This window comes from Triturus cristatus, chromosome 6 (assembly GCF_964204655.1).
Source record: "Triturus cristatus chromosome 6, aTriCri1.1, whole genome shotgun sequence".
NCBI lineage: Eukaryota > Metazoa > Chordata > Amphibia > Caudata > Salamandridae > Triturus > Triturus cristatus.
Window position 1 is genome coordinate 1,450,473,226 of NC_140589.1, and position 14,360 is coordinate 1,450,487,585.

The following is a 14,360-nucleotide window of genomic DNA, read 5'->3' on the forward strand; positions in this document are numbered from 1 at the left end:
ATTAACACCCTGGACCAGCTTCTCCAAGATGGCGACCTTAAAACATTTGTGCAGCTCAGAGAGGAATTTGGCCTCCCCGCATCACAATCTTGGAAATTCATCCAAATACAACACTATTTGCGGATATGCCTAGGGCCATGCCCCTGGTCCCTGTCAGCCTCACTGGTGGTAACATACCTACATAAATGGAAAAGCACAAGGGGGTGACATCCGGACTCTATGGGGTGATCACATCCCACCTCTTCACACAACCCATGTCATGTGCCCTATGTTCCAAAGGGAAAACATGGCTGTCGGTTTCCTATGAGGAAGACAAATGGGCGGGACTCCTGGAAGCCCTGGACAAAGGCACTAGGGAGGCAAGACTGAAAATTTGCCTTTTTAAGACCTTGCACGTTTGGCATTGAACACCACTAAAGCTACACAGCTAGGCCTGCTCCCTCATGCCAACTGCTGGAGGTGCGAGTCCACAAGCTGCGACATGACCCATATTATATGCAAATGTCCATCGGTGCAGCTCTTCTGGTCCTTTGTAGGCAGCACTCTGAGCACCACCATGACCCTTTGCCTACCGCTCCCCCCTGCTACCATTCTCTTGCATGATCTACGGCACTCTCCAGAGCTCTCCAGGCCTCAACACTGCGTCTTCACACGGCGCTGGCCACAGCTAAAAACTGTATTCTGCGACAATGGAGATCACCGACCCCCCCCCATCGCAAGAGGCCTGGATAGTGGCTATGATACACACCGCCTCCTTCGAGCGGGTCATCTATAGTCTTCAGGACCAGGTGGAACTGTTTACACAGTTCTGGGCACCCTTCTTGAGCATAGAGGGAGGTGGCAAAGGAACCGCCTCAATAGAAGCTCTGGCCCCGGCGGCGCTGACAGCCGGAGATGGCGTCACGTGAATCAAGACGCATTAGGTCACTCCAATGCATCAGGGCCACCACCCTCCCCTACATAACACTTTCCTACCACTTTACACAATCTCAATCCTGCCTCACCTGCCATCCTCCCAAAGACTCCTCAGTACCAAATATACGAGTAGTGCCCATATCGCCCCACTGCTTACCACCACCCCTTTACCCTATTTTGCATCCCTCCTCCCATTTTTTATATAGTCCTTCCCCCCCTCCCATTCCCCCTCTTTCTCACCCTGCCCCCTCCGCTCCCCCATGGAGTCACCTCTTTTACACCTCCTTTACGTCTGCACCTACCCCTACGTTTCTCCTTCTGATGCCCCTACCCTACCGACATCACACTCCCCCTCCCACCCCCATTCCCTTCCACCTTGGAACCGCAGCTTCATGGGAAACCAACCTTATACACCCCTGGAAGATAATGCCTGAATCCCGCACAAGTACTGCAGAGGAAGCAGGCAGTAGATATCGCTCACTTTCATGATTCCCATGCCCCTCCCTCCAGTATTACCACCCCCACAGCCTACTCCACTCTGGACCTCAGATACTCCTTCCCTCCCCCAATAATACTGACGGACTCACAGGGGCCTGATCCACTGCCTTCCCCCTCCTATTGCTATGTACTACCCCCATCTTTATCTCTTTAGCTCCACATATACTTATCCATGTATCTCCATATATGTGCAGCGGCGCACATCTCATACCTGCACTCTCTTGTCATGAAGGCCAACTCGGTTCCCTACCTCTTACCGACATCACGGCTATTCGGCCCCACTGCCGTCTCTTACTCATTCCTGGTTTATCCTCTTACACTCCCTCTGCCCCCCGTCCTCTGCATACTCCCCTCTCATATACAACTCATGCATGCCACCTAGGTCCTCGCTATACCTCGTTTACTGGACATTATACTGTATGGCAATAGTACATCTCTTTACCCTAAGTTCTATACCTATAAGAAATATAAATAAAGAATTACAACACAAAAAATAGAAGGAATAGGGCGAATTGTGCCTCATTCACAACCTTTCTGGCCCACGGGGAAACTCTTTTACAAAGGCAATCAATCAGGCCCTATGCAATGTGAAATATGCTTTTCTTAACCAGGCCTTGAGCCCAGGGTCATTGTAGGCTTAGGCTGATATTAAATTGGCTTTTGGGTTGTTGCCTGTCCACCTAGAGAAATTCCACCTGTTTGGTTTTCAGTTTCAGCGTTTGTATTTCTTTGACAATTGGATGCTCATGGGCTGTTCAGAATTGTGTTCTTATTTTGAGAAGTTTTGCTTATTTTTCGAATGGGGGATTAAGAAGGCAACTGGGTCAACATGGGTCTTGCACTACGTGGATGAATTTCTGTTCTTGAGTCCCTCGGTATTAGGTTAGTGCAGAGAATCTGTGACGGCATTTGTTAAGCTATTTTCCCAGTTTGCGGTGCTGAATGGCATATGAAAAGACCCGTGGGCCCATCACAACCTTGACCTTTTTAGGGATAGTGATAGACTATATTGCGAGGCTGTTCAGACTTTCTCTGGAGAAAATGGTGGATTTTAAGGAATCCATACAGTTGTGTTTGGAGGCTAGTGTAGTAACATTGTACCATGTACAAGACATGGGGGCATATTTACAAGCAGGCGATAAAAAATTATCGCCGCCTTTGCGGCCGTTTTCGGCCGAAAAGCGGCGATAATTTTATCGCCTAATTAGCAAGGCCACGCTAACGCGTGAAACCTTGCTTTAGCGTCAGGATTCCTAACGCCCGGCTTTGCATCTCTAATGAGATGCAAAGTGGGCGTTCCTGGCCTAACATGACAGGAGAAATGTCGCTAAGCGACATTTCTCCTATCATCAAGCCCCACGCTATGAAGCATAGCGTCAGGAAAAGTAGCGATAACCCCTGTTATCGCTACTTTCCTTATGCCTTCTTCAGGACTGACTTAGCCATGATATCCTATGGAAGGTGGATATCATGGCTAAGTTTGTGAGTCCCTATCAGCAAGCTAACGCCACATTGCGTGAGATTATCGCTGGGTTTCCAGCGATAATGTCACGTTAGGCAGTTAGCGTGAGGATTTTTATCGCTGCGGAGATAAGCGTTGCTAATAGCACGCTATCTCAGCGAAAAAAATCCACGTTACCCGGCGATAATTATCCTCACGCTAAGAGCGCTGAGCGATAATTATCGCCGGGTGTTGCTGATATGCCCCTTAGTGAGGCAGTTGAACTTTGCACTGGGCATCATACCTATGGGCTGCCCATTTTCAAGATCTATCGAGCAGGCAAGGTCCGTACTTAGGTGGAAACATTACTGGACAAGGTTGCCACAGGAGGTCATGCAGGATTTGTGAATCTGGGTGGCCTTTGTAGAGGAATTCAATGGATAATACTCTGGCCAGCTCCTCCTAGGTTTAGCCAACAGTTGGGCCTGTTCACAGATTCTGCTGGAAAGGTGAATTTTGGAGCAATCTTGGGTTAAGAATGGTGTGTGCAGAGGTGACCCTCTGTATGGTTTGAGTCTGGTTTAGTAATGAATGTAGCTTTTCTGGAATTGATTCCCATTTTGGTAGCCTTGATTGTATGGCCTACTCGGATGCGTGATCAAGCAGTGATATTCTGTTCAGACAAGATGACAGTCCATAAACCAGCAGTGTGCACGTTCCAGGATGGTGCTCAGGTTGCTGAAGGAGATCATTCTACTTTGCTTACAGAATACTATCACATTTAAGTCTTACTCTAAGCATGTTCCAGGGTCAGGAATAATGCTGTAGATTCTCTGTCTTGCTTCACGCTGTTGGAAGTCAGACATTTCTATCCGGAGGCTACAGAAATACCTACTCCATCCCCTGACCAGCTATGGAGGCTTGACTTCATTGCAGCCAGCATAACGCCTACGTACAAAACAGCCAATAAGGGGGTGTTCCAGTGCTATTTTTATTTTATGGGAAAATGGAGCAAGAGGGAGTTTTTTTCAAGGCGTCCTGGGTGGCTTTCCTCATCTTGCTTAGACAGAAGGGCAGATCTGCTGCTTATCCAAGCCAACACTTGTCAGCAATGTTCTTCTTCGTGAAGTTAATGGGGTTTAGGGATTTGACCAATTCCTTTCTTATTGGGAGGGCAATGAGGGAATGGCTAAGTCTTAAAAGAGTAAGGCAGGATAATAGGCAATCTATTGATTTATTTAAGCTGGGTCTCATTATAGAAGGGTTTCCGCTGTTGTGCTATTCAGAAGTGAAGTCCTGCATTTAGTCTAGCCTTTTACATGGGTTTTCAGGGCAGAATCCAAAGCAGAATTCCATAGGGGGGAGGTTGGAGAGGGTGAATTGGTTGGGTGTGTCCTTGGTGAGGGATTATAGAGCGGCTTGACTACTGGGATTGCCAATTGCACTGTTCCTTCATGCTGATGGAGTTCCTCTCTCCAGGTTTCGGTTTGCAAGCGTACTGATGTTGGCCTTGGGGTGGTGAGGATTGACTTGGCTGACTACAGCTTGCACTCCTTTGGCATTTGGTTAGCCGCTTCAGTTCCTGGCTCTGGTTTTGATGGTCAAATAATAAACAGCAATTGGAGGTGGAAATCAAGTTGCTTCAAGATGTATGATCGCCTTAATATGGCCTAATCTCTGGATTTTTAGTAATATTCAGATTTTTCTCCCATACCTATTTTATGTCTGTGCAATTGGGTGCTATGTTTCCCTGGGAGGTGTTGGGCGACTCTCACATTTGGAGGGCCTGGGAGATATATCAAGCCACTGACCTTGCTGAGGGTGCCAGGGAAGCGAGCTTCAACATGAGGTGGTATGTCCAATGAGATTTCTGCATGTATTTATTACTTGTAATGTTTTAGCGCACTCAATAATCCCTTATGGGATATCCAGGCGCTAGACCTCAAGCCAACAAACTCCAAAGATCACAAAAAAAGCTATCAGATCAGAAATAGCCATGTGTTCAGCATCCTCCGAAAAGTTTGAAGGTCCAAAGTCAAACATAAATTGAAAGGTAGGGCATTTTAATGAGAAGCTGCCAGGTAATTGAAGGAGCAACAATCCATTATAGAGCTCTTAATTCACCTGCTTTGTAGCAAAGCCTGCTTAGTGGAGTGAAGAGTATGCACCGGCTTGTAGAAAGCAACTCTGACATGCAAGGTCGATGGGCCTGTACCATCAAGTGCTCTATCCACATGGCAAAGTAGGCCCGTAAAGAGAATGTAAATAAACAGTAGCCAAACTCCTAATGGGGCTATTACAAGTCACTCTTGCTGCCCCATTTCTAATCAACTGGAGGAGAGTAAACAAGTAATTGGCCATTCCAACATACAGATCATGGGCGTAATTTAACCTGCTCATAATCAAATCTCGTATAATGGCCTTATGACACGCTTCCGGGATCCACTGTTATAGTCTACGGAGAGTAAGTAGGAGCCCAAAATAGCTCCAGCAGACAGCATTTACCTGGTCCTGCATGGAGAGAGACTTATCAATCATGAAACCTAGATTTTTACCTACTCTTTTAGGGTTTGGGCGGGGCCTAACAAAGAATATTACCAGGAGTCATTCCAGACCCTGTGAGCCCCACCGAAAAGCAAAATATTTGTCTTTTCTGTATTGATTTTCAAAGAATGTGACTGCCTACACCTTGCTACTTCCTTGAGGCAGCTCACTAAATTTCGTATCATCAAATGAAATAACAAGCTGGGCATCATTTGGATAGATAGATAGAAATCTCAAATCCCCACAATTTAACATTACCCACCAGAGGTGATACATACACATTAAACAAAGTGGGGCTCAGAGCTGACCCTGAGGAACCTCACAGTGTCTTGACATTGGCCTGGATTTATAAGGAGACAGCTGTTCCAAATAAGATCTATTGCTAAAAAAAAAGTAAAACCATTGCAAAGTAGTGGAATGCAAGGCTGATTTTATGCAGCCTATGTAATAATAGTTGGTGGAACAGGTGTCGAAAGCAACAGACAGGTTAGTAGTATGAGGGCCGCAGATTTACACTCATCGACCAAATACCTGATGCTGTCAAGCACTGCCAGCAGAGTGGATTCAGTACTGTTATTGGCAGTGAACCTAGTTTGACAGGGATCCAGCAGGTTGTTATTCTCTAATAGTGGAATAGTTGGTTGATGACAAATTTTTCCAACACTTTTGCCACATATAGCAACAGAGAAAATGCGCAATAGTTTGACAAATTTGAGATATCTGCCCCAGCTTTCTTCACCAATGGCCGAACCAGGGCGTGCTTCCAGGCTGTGAGATACTCAGATTCCCTCAATGATTTATTCAAAAACACTGTTAAATGCGGGCTTAAAACAGGGGCCAAATGAGTGTCAATAAAATGAGGGCAAGGATCTAAAGGTGAACCTGATTTCACCCTTAACATCATCTTTTCCACCATCTCAGTAGTCAGTTCAGAAAACTCACCCCAGTTGGAAAAAGCCCCAGGATGAGGGCTGACATCCTTGAAGAGGTTCTCCTCCATTGGGGTTGATTCGCAAAGGCTGAATGGAAGGTGTCTATTTTATCACTGAAAAACACAGCCAATGTCTCATGAAGAGGGGCTGGGGCTTTAATTGCCTTGTTCAATGCTGCTGCCTGAGCCAGCGCCTTAACTTCCATCATTGTGGTACCCAAATGTTGACTGCATTCTTGTACTACAGCAATGACATTTGCATAGGAATGCCTCCTTTATTTTCTTGCTAAAAATAACATTGTTCTCTGGCAAAACAACCTACAGCTGATCCAGAAGAACTCAAGAACTACTGGCCTATCTTCCTGCTCCCGCTTCAGACTAAAGTCCTGCAGAATGCAATAAACAGCCAACTCTACAACCACTTTGGGGGGCGTGGCCAGGCCACCGACCAAGATGGCCGCACGGCACTGAAGCTCCGTCAGCCTTCTACAGCTCCGCAGCTTCATCCCTGTCTGTCCTGCGACATCCTGCTCCTGCTCGACATGCACTAAACCCGCATTGCATGGGGCACCATATACGCCAACCATCCTGGGCATTGGAGCGCCCACTGTGATGAAATCTCCGTGAGGCGGCTGGGATTGGAGCGGTGTCAGGCCTCGGGTGTGCGGGCCCACCGCATGTGCTGACAACTAACTCGCTGTGGCCCGGATCAGCTGGAAGGCAACCGAGGGCATCTCAACCTGCGGTGGGTGCCCTGGGCACGTGTCCCTACGGAACCCTTCCCCTGCATAACTGCTCTCCATTTGCCGGGGCCTGCCCTCTTCATCCTGGCCCTGGCACTCTAACGCATGCCTGCATTCTCCCTTAGGCTTCGTGGGGACAGGGCCCGTGAGCGAGCCCGGGAGGCGTCCGCTCGGCCGCTTGCAGGCGTGGCAGTGGGGGAGCGGTAGTTGTGACCCCGCAGTCCATGCGCCCGGCGGCCCCCTGCCTCCCGTTTGATTGTGCCTGCTCACTCGCCAATGGACCCATTGCTGCGGATCCCCTGCCCTCCAGCGAAACTCCATTCTTAGCCTCCTGGGTCCCTGGACTCACAGGCGCCCCGCTTTGTTCCTCGGTTTGCGCAACGGTGGGCCATAGTAGACACGCTGCCTGTGACGGACCCCCGCCCTATCCTGCAACAGTTATTGTGCCCCCGCAACCAACAGCGGCGGGGGGGCTCTGGAGGTGGCCGTGGCCAGGGTTCCCACACGCAGGAAATGGCCAGCTGCTCACTCACCGGGCCTTCTTGAGGAATGCTGCCATGCCTCTTGTCACTGCTGGTCTCCTCTACACCATGCTTGATTCCTATTTATTCTGCATCCGTAGGGACCGGCATCTCGGCCGGCCCCCTGGACTGCCTGCTTGATTGAACTAAAGAGGGTTATTCTGCTTTGCTGACTTAGGGCCTCCTGCACACATCAGGTTGTTTCCCTGCGGCACTGTGGGCCAGCTCCTTGCCACGAGGGTCTCATTATTAGTGTACACTCCATATGTTCTGAGCCCCACCTGCGCCACATGGGTCCGCATAGGGGCTCCATCTACTCCATACGACTTGCTTGGAACCCGTCAGCTTTCCCCCGTCTGGGCTACTTGACTGGCGTGCAACTTCAAGATCAGTTCCAAACTGCGCACCTCGCCCCGCTAGCTACTGTCTGGGCACAAGATCCTGCCGAGGCTGCATTCCCCTCCCGCACTGGGCATCACACCTGGACGATCCTGGACACTTGTTTGTTTCAATCCTCTTGCTGGAGTCCTGGTCTGGCTGGTGGGCTGACTGCCAGAGTTTTAGTGGCGATCTCCTCTCTACTCCATCTGCACCAAGGGCCCAGTCCACTGCCCTGTCTTCACTCCCTTCCGCTGGCTCCTGGTGTTTGCCCGATCCACCACTTGCACCCATCCACTGAGGTCGTTCCACTGATGTCACCCATGCTAGATCGCGCTGTGGCATGGGCTGAAAAAGACCCAAAGCAGTGGACTCTCCCTTTTGGGAAACTCGTGGACAAGATCCCAGAAGATGGCGCAGGCATGGTGGAGGGCGGGCAGGTGGCAGATCGTGTCAAGGACTCTTCTGCCCCGTCCTCCTCCCTATTGCAAGAGATGAGAGTGGGTCTCAGGGCTCTGGATGGGCGGTTTGATGCCTTTGACAAGAACCTGGAGAGCGTGGGTGCCAAAATCCAGGTGCATGACAGGCGCCTGGACATGGCGGAGGCGCGCATCTCCGACATTGAGGATGGTACCGCACAGTCCCTGAAGAGGTTGGAGCGAGTTCAGCACATCCTCAAAGATGTCGCGATCAAAAATGAAGATCTCGAGGCATGCAGTCGGCGCAATAATTTTGCATCCTGGGAGTTCCGAAGTTCACCTCCACTGGCCGCCTCGATCTCTTTGTTGAGACACTGCTGACTGACATGTTCGGGAAGGACTCCTTCAATCCTGGTTTCATCGTGGAACGCGCTCACCGCACCTTGGGACCTAGCCCCAACCCGGGATGCCCCCCCACCACCCATTATTGCCCGCATCATGAACTTCAGGGATCGCGATACAGCATTGCGCCTTGCCAGAGAACGCGGCGACACATCCTGGCAAGGCTCCAAGATATCCCTCTATCCAGACTTTACCATCAAGGTGCAGGAGGCCTGGTGCAAATATAATGGACACAAATATTGGAGGATTCCAGTGTGAAGCGACTACTACTAAGAGTGGAACGGGAAAAACCTATGTTTTTATTTATTTTCCCTCACACACCATAGTGGTGTCATGCTTCATCATCGGGACACCGCGACCCCTATAAGTCGCGGTGGGCTCAACCAATATTCCAGGGACCACTTAGATCATATAATAGACCAGGGGATAAAGATTAAAAATTCACTGTTGGACCCCAGTTTTCCTTTATTCTTGGGTACAAACGGAATGTTAAAATTGTTAAAGACAGTAGGGTCACATGAAGTGTTATGGTCCTAGGACCCTAGGGCCAACATGTTTCAGTCCTCGTATGCCCAAAGATTATGGTGCTGGGACTTTCTTCAGGGCTATGTCATCCCCTGGTGTATACAGGAACTGGGAATTACCCTATCCTATTTAAAATAAAGGGCAGATAGCTGCTCCTTTATATAACATTAATATTTTTAAGTTACGTTATTCCATCCGAAAAGAAAGAAGAACATAACAAAGAAAAGAAAAAACAAACAGAAGGGTATATGTTAGTGTACCATAGTCTTAGAACACCAAACTACGCCATAATGTTAGAAAATCTCTCATATTGTCTCAGGCAATGCTTTTAGCAATTTTGTGTTAATTAAAACTCGAATTTCTACCAAGCGCATTTACTTTTTTGCAACATATCATTATTCGACGTGCCTGTCGCCCCAATTATGACGGAAACATCCAGTGCTCTGATCGTGCATTTCAAACTCACTCATCTTTAAGTACATCACTTTTTTCTAACAATAAAGTTTTTTGTAAAAAAACCTCTAATGAGAGGATCTTACCCCGTAGTAAAGATGGTAATCGTCCGTGTGGACTGCCCCCTCAACGGGCGTATCCCTGATGCCAATGGTTTTAAGATCACAAATGCATATTGGTCCATCAATACATACACGCCATTTTTGTGGGTTGTTCGTGAAAAGGTAGACATAACGAGATAGACATCAAAACAGACAAAAGAAACACAAAGGACTTGTTATAGTTCACATGCTGTAACTGCTGTCTTCCTGTTTGCAATGCACGGTAGTTATAACATTTGCGCAGGATCTGTAAAACGGTACTCACGGATTTACCGGTCTCACCCCTCCAAATACCTAGATGGCGCGGAGTACGTCGGCTTGAACGATGGGACTCACGCGCATAACTGCTTTTAAAAGGCTCCACCGGCAGGGAACATTTCCGGGTTTGTTTAAAGTATCGCGAGACTTCCACGAGATTCGTCCGTTTGATTCGCATGGCTTTTTTAGATAGGAATATATATCAAAGGGAAATCGTTTTAAATCCTCTGAATAAGGTTGTGGTGTTACACGGAGACGTTCTGTGATTTTATAATACGTCTGCAATGACGCCCACCCGCTATCGTAAAAAACGGAAGGTTACTACTTCTTTTCATGGAACTTCATGATTGTGTGGATACATCTGTTATTGATTAATACTTCAGCTCTTTTTATTCATTTGATTCCGAGGAATGGAATCATTGAGTCCATGAATATGAGTCTTTAAACGTTACACCCACCGTTGTTCTCTTTCAAGTAGTTTCTTGGTCAAGTCTCCCTCACCTCTGATTTTTTCAATGACAGTCCATTGTATGTCCATGTCCGTGTGCTGCATTTCGACATAATGAGATGTTAGTCTAGTGGCGTTTATAGCTCTCCTGATAGTACTTCTATGTTCGCTGATGCGAACCTTCACTTTTCTTCCCGTCATTCCGATGTACATTAGTTGGCAAGGGCACTTGATCATATAGATGACTTTGTTGCTGTTACAATTCGTGTGGGATCTTTTCTCCCATGCATGGTACATGCCCAACTCGATCTCTTTGGTATGTTTAGTGAATGGACATACCACACAGGTACCGCTTGGGCAATGGCCGCTGGCCGGTGGTTGTTGCCACAATGTAAGTTATTTGGGAGTGCTCTTCCTCAAGTCTGAATGTATCAGACTGTCTCTGAGACTTTTGTTCCCCTTGAAAGAGAACATCGGTTTTTCAAAATGTAATTTGTTAGATGTGAGAATCTGCCATTTTTTGTTAATAATCTTCTTTATAGCATTGGATGATGCATTGTATGTGGTAACACAGATAATAATGTCCTTGATTTCTTTTTCATTTGTCTCAAGAAGGGCAGCTCTGGGAGTATTGCGTGACCTTTTCTTTGCTTTTTCAATGATGTGCTTGGGATAGGCTCTTTCTTGCAGTTTCTTTTCCAGTGCCTCAGCTTCGATCTTATAATCATCCATATTTTCACAGTATCTACGGATACGCAAAAACTGGCCTGCAGTGAGATTTTGCCGTAGGGAGCGTGTATGTGCACTTTCAAAGTGAAGAAGACTGTCTTTGTCCGTAGGTTTTGTATATAGAGAACTTGAAAGGCCTCCATCTTTTGCTCTGATTTTGACGTCCAGGAAGGAGACTTTGTTACGATGGTATGTCATGGTAAATTTTAGGTGGGGATTAAGTTGATTAAGCCAACCATGAAAATCAGTAAGTGTCTGAATGTCACCCTTCCATATCAACAAGACATCATCGATGTACCGCCACCATTTGGAGATGTTATTGGAATAGGGGTTGGTTGACCAGATGTGTTGTTCTTCAATCTGGTCAACATACAGACACGCTATGCTTGGAGCAAAGGTGCTGCCCATCGAAGTGCCATGGACTTGGAGATAGAGCTGGTCTTCATACCGGAGAAAGTTTTCCGTTAGTGCTAAGCGCATCAATGTGACGATCCAGTTAGTTGGAGCATCCCAGGTCCATTCTTCTTGCTTGAGCCGGTTGTCAATCATCTCAATGCATTCCTTCTGTGGAATGCTTGTGTATAGTGCCTCTACATCCAAACATACCAACAGGTTGTTCAAAGGATTGTATGTGATTTCCGATATTAGATTCAATAAATGTTTGGTGTCTTGGACATATGACTTGATACACTTAACCAAAGGGCGCAGAAACCAGTCTGTATACTGGGAAAGGGGTTCTAACTGGGACCCTACCCCAGACACAATTTGCTCTACCCGGCGGTGGTACTTTGTTTTTGTGTATCTTTGGTATTGTGTAGAATACCGGAATTCGTGGGTTGTCAGGATTTAGAAATTCATGTTCCTTTTTATTGATCCAGCCCTGATTCAACGCATCTGCAGTGATTGTGCTAATTGTTTTTTTCAAGCGTGCTGTTGGATCCTTATTAATCTTCTTATAGAATTTCGTATCCATCAGAAGATTAAGACATGATGTTCTGTACGCATTGATATTCTGAATCACGGTCGCACCGCCCTTATCCGCTGGTTTTATGATGATGTCATTTTTCATACTTAAGGTTTTCAATGCGTTTCTTTCTTTGGTGCTGAGATTGTCATAGGTGACATACTTAGATGGTAGTTCATCATTGTCTTTCATGACACTTTCTTCAAAGGCAATCAGTTCAGGAGGCATGAGCGATGTTGGAGGGAAAAGGTGGATTTTGGAAGTAATGTTGTATGTAGATTGTCCATCGCTGGTATTTCTTTTTCCATAAAGAAGGTTTTTATTCATATTTTTCTGAAGAATTCGCTTAGTTAGCACCGTAATTGGAATTTATCCAAGTATGTGGTGGGAAAGAAGCCCAGACCTTTATTTAAGACTGATGTTTCTTCTGAGTTGAGCGTGTAATCTGAAAGATTTACCACGAGTCCTTGTTCATTCCTCCTTGCTGTCCCTTTGTCATGCTCCGCGTGTTCATTGGGGAATTGTTGTCTTCCCATTGGACCTGTTTGTTTGCATTGGCTCTTCTGCCCGGAAATGTTCCCTGGCGGTGGAGCCTTTTAAAAGCAGTTATGCGCGCGAGTCCCATCGTTCAAGCCGACGGACTCAGCGCCATCTAGGTATTTGGAGGGGTGAGACCGGTAAATCCGTGAGTACCGTTTTACAAGTCCTGCGCAAATGTTATAACTACCGCGCATTGCAAACAGGAAGACAGAAGTTACAGCATGTGAACTATAACAAGTCCTTTGTGTTTCTTTTGTCTGTTTTGATGTCTTTCTCGTTATGTCTACCTTTTCACAAACAACCCGCAAAAATGGCGTATATGTATTGATGGACCAATATGCATTTGTGATCTTAAAACCATTGGCACCAGGGATACGCCCGTTGAGGTGGGAGTCCACACGGACGATTACCATCTTTAATACGGGGTAAGATCCTCTCATTAGAGGTTTTTTTACAAAAAACGTTATTGTTCGAAAAAAGTAATGTACTTAAAGATGAGTGAGTGTGAAGTGCACGATCAGAGCACTGGATGTTTCCGTCATAATTGGGGCGACAGGCACGTGGAATAATGATATGTTGCAAAAAAGTAAATGCGCTTGGTATAAATTCGAGTTTAAATTAACACAAAATTGCTAAAAGCATTGCCTGAGACAATATGAGAGATTTTCTAACATTATGGCGTAGTTTGGTGTTCTAAGACTATGGTACACTAACATATACCCTTCTGTTTGTTTTTTCTTTCCTTTGTAATGTTCTTCTTTTCTTTTCAGATGGAATAACATAACTTAAAAATATTAATGTTATATAAAGGAGCAGCTATCTGGCCTTTATTTTAAATAGGATAGGGTAATTCCCAGTTCCTGTATACACCAGGGGACGACATAGCCCTGAAGAAAGTCCCAGCACCATAATCTTTGGGCATACGAGGACTGAAACATGTTGGCCCTAGGGTCCTAGGACCATAACACTCCATGTGACCCTACTGTCTTTAACAATTTTAACATTCCTGTTGTACCCAAGAATAAAGGGAAACTGGGGTCCAACAGTGAATTTTTAATCTTTATCCCCTGGTCTATTATATGATCTAAGTGCTCCCTGGAATATTGGTTGAGCCCACCGCGACTTATAGGGGTTGCAGTGTCCCGATGTTGAAGCATGACACCACTAGGGTGTGTGACGGAACGTAAATAAAAACATAGGTTTTTCCCGTTCAACTCTTAGTAGTAGTCGCTTCACACTGAAATCCTCCAATATTTGTCTCTAATATTATGATAAGAATAACAGTGGGAGGAGGAGCCTAGCGCGCAACCAAGATGGCCGCGTAGGTGCGAGGCTCCCGAGGACCTCCGCGACCTCCTGAATTAATCCTGGCGATATCCTGTCCTTGTTGAGGGGACTGTGTCGGGGAACCCGAGCTGAGGCGCCGCCCGTTTTCTGGGCTCGAATCGGACCCCGAACACCGGTGGGAGCATCGATCTACGGTTGCGGCCTTCTCCTCGCCGGCCCCCCGGATTGGAGTAGTGGGGCGATCCGGGGACAAAGTGAATAAC